Source organism: Physeter macrocephalus, chromosome 10, assembly GCF_002837175.3.
Source record: "Physeter macrocephalus isolate SW-GA chromosome 10, ASM283717v5, whole genome shotgun sequence".
NCBI lineage: Eukaryota > Metazoa > Chordata > Mammalia > Artiodactyla > Physeteridae > Physeter > Physeter macrocephalus.
In genome coordinates, this window is record NC_041223.1 from 2,823,026 (window position 1) to 2,826,119 (window position 3,094).

At 42.1% G+C, this 3,094-nt stretch overlaps 1 long non-coding RNA gene across 1 annotated transcript in view; it reads left to right on the plus strand.

The window, feature by feature from the left end:
• Positions 1-1,014: 1,014 nt before the first annotated feature.
• The window catches only part of LOC102976596 (uncharacterized), a 5,755-nt gene continuing 3,675 nt past the window's right edge, over positions 1,015-3,094 (plus strand). Inside the window, exons 1-2 of the long non-coding RNA XR_002891577.3 lie at positions 1,015-1,054; positions 1,700-1,771. This is a non-coding gene — a long non-coding RNA (uncharacterized lncRNA). The remainder of the gene's footprint in view (positions 1,055-1,699; positions 1,772-3,094) is intronic.

Sequence of the window (3,094 nt, forward strand, 5' to 3'; positions counted from 1 at the left end):
TCCGGGAGGATCCCACATGCCGCGGAGCGGCTGGGCCCGTGAGCCACGGCCGCTGAGCCTGCGCGTCTGGAACCTGTGCTCCGCAACGGGAGAGGCCGCAACAGTGAGAGGCCCGCGTACCACAAAAAAAAAAAAAAAAAAGTGAATTTAGTGGGGACTTCCCTGGTGGCGCAGTGGTTAAGACTCCACGCTCCCAACGCAGGGGGCCCGGGTTCGATCCCACATACATGCTGCAACTAAGAGTTTGCATGCCGCAACGAAGACCCGGCACGACCAAATAAATTAAAAAAATATATTTTTTTTAAAAGTGAACTTTTTCACATTTGTGTCCTAGCTAGACAGGTATGAGAATTTATTTGCAATTGAAATTTTTGGACTACAAATCAATAATAATGATTTTACAAAGCTTTCCTAACATGAATACATAGGCAGAACATTTTAAGAGTAATAAACTGCATTATGTAAATTAACTGCAAAAACTACCCTCAAACTAAAGAGATGTTTTTCCATATAGGCAATAACTAACCTTTTTTTAAAAAAATTAATTTATTTATATTTTATTTTTGGCTGTGTTGGGTCTTCGCTGCTGCACCCAGGCTTTCTCTAGTTGTGGTGCACGGGCTTCTCATTGTGGTGGCTTCTCTTGTTGCAGAGCATGGGCTCTAGGCGCAGGCTTCAGTAGTTGCAGCACACAGGTTCAGTAGTTGTGGCTCGCGGGCTCCAGAGCACGGGCTCAGTAGCTGTGGCACATGAGCTTAGTTGCTCCGTGGCATGTGGGATCTTCCCGGAGCAGGGCTCGAACCCGTGTCCCCTGCATTGTCAGGCGGATTCTTAACCACTGCGCCACCAGGGAAGTCGGGCAATAACTAACCTTTGACGTTAAGGTTAACACGACTGAGCTGAAACAAGAGTAGGTGAATTTAAATTGAACTGATATAATTTTGAATTGTCAATGCAAATGCAAATGTTAAAGGAAAATGATTTCTCTTCTTTTTTCTTTTTTGGTACTCGATTCAGCTTTGGAAATTTTTACAGTATGTTTGGAACAACTTGGGTATGTAAATATACTTTTTTAAACTCTAAATGCTACGAAATTTAAATACAGATCAAATATTGCCAATGAAAATTTAGCATGTGAATTAAGATGAATTGTAAGTGTAAAATACACACCAGACGTTGAAGACAGTACGAAAGAAGAAAATAAAATATTTCAGTGATATATGTTATTGATTATATATTGAAATAATATTTTGGATATATTGGGCTAAATAGATGCATTATCAAAATTAACTTTATCTGTTTCTTTTTACGTTTTCAATGTGGCTACTAAAATACTCAGAGCTTGGGTTGTGGCTCCTGTTACACTTCTACGGGGCACTGCTGATCCGGCCCTTCCTCCTTCCTCAGGCCACAGGGAAGAGGGGGCTTCCGTTGTCCTGTTGTCCTATTAAAATGTTCCACTTACTGGAGAAGCTGGGTCACTCCCTCACTCGTTTCCCTTGACTAGTTCTTCTAGCACTTTCATTTCCTGGGAACTCGAAGATGGACCCACATGCCTAATCGGATTCAGGTTCAAGATGCGGGGTGGGGGTGGGGGGGTACCGTAGGCCAGGTGCTGCCAGGAAGCACTTAGAGTCGGCGTGTTGCTGAGTAGGTCCAGCTGCATCCCTCCTTGCAAATTTGCATTTTCCCCTTTCAGACCAGCAAATAATCCCTGGGATAACACTGCTGCCCTGCGAGCCCCAGTTCCCGTTTAACTTTACTGAATAGGGTAAGCATCCTTGATGATCTTTGTCTGAATCAATATTTCACTAGGGATTACAGACTGATGTTCTGTTAATTCTGCCATTCCTTCATATTTAGTAGCTGGACTCATTCTGAAGAGCTTTCCTTCATGACTAGGGCTGTCTGAAATAGTTCATACAGATAAATGCTTCTTCCCCTTTAATTACCAAGAGTTGGTGTGCTGATTATGACAAAGGGGTTTCAGGATTTTTGTTGTTTGCTTTTCTATGCGTCTTTTTAAAGATGTTTTTTCTGTTAAGTTTAAAAAAATAACTTTATTGGGATATAATTCACATATCCTACAACTCATCCCTTAAAAGTATACAAGTCAGTGGTTTCTAGCATAGTCACAGATGTGCAACCATCACTACAACCAATGTTGGACCATTTTCATCACCCCAAGAGGAGAGCATAGACCCATTAGCATCTCTGTTTCCCCAACCCTCCCAGCCGGAGGCAGCCACCAGGCAACTTACTGTCTCTACAGATTTGCCTACTCTTCACGTAAGTGGAATCGCAGGATATGTGGTCCTTTGTGTCTGGCTTCTTGTACTTTAGCAGTGTTTGCAAGATCTGTCCATGTTGTAGCACCTGTCAGAACTTCATTTCTTTTTATTGCTGAACAATATTCCATTTTATGGATATTCCATATTTACCTACTCACAGCTGATTAAACATCTGAGTTGTTTTCACTCTTTTGCTATTATTTACAGGGCTGCTATGAGCATTCGTATACGTTTGTATGAGGATGTATGTCTTCACTTCTCTTGGGTGTATACCTAGGAGTGGAATTGCTGGGTCACATGGTAACTCCGTGTTTAATCATTCGAAGAACGGATAGACTGTTTTTCAAAGCAGATGTACCATTTTCCTTTCCCACCAGCTGTGCACAAGGGTTCCTATTTCTCTACGTCCTTACCATTTTCCTTTTTTTTGATTGTAGCTATACTGGAGCGTGTGAAGTGGTATCTCATTATGGTTTTGATGATCATTTCCCTGATTGCTAATGATGTTGAACATCTTTTCATGCGTTTATTGACCATTTGTCCATCTTCTTCAGAGAAATGTCTATTCTGATCCTTTGCTTACTATTTAATGGGGTTCTTTGTATTACTGAGTTCTAAAAGTTCTTTAAATATTTTAGATACAAGTCGCTTATCAGGTATATGATTTACAAAAATCTCCCATTCTTTTTTTTTTTTTTTTTGCAGTACGCGGGCCTCTCACTGCCGTGGCCTCTCCCGTTGCGGAGCACAGGCTCCGGATGCGCAGGCTCAGCGGCCACGGCTCACGGGCCCAGCCGCTCCGC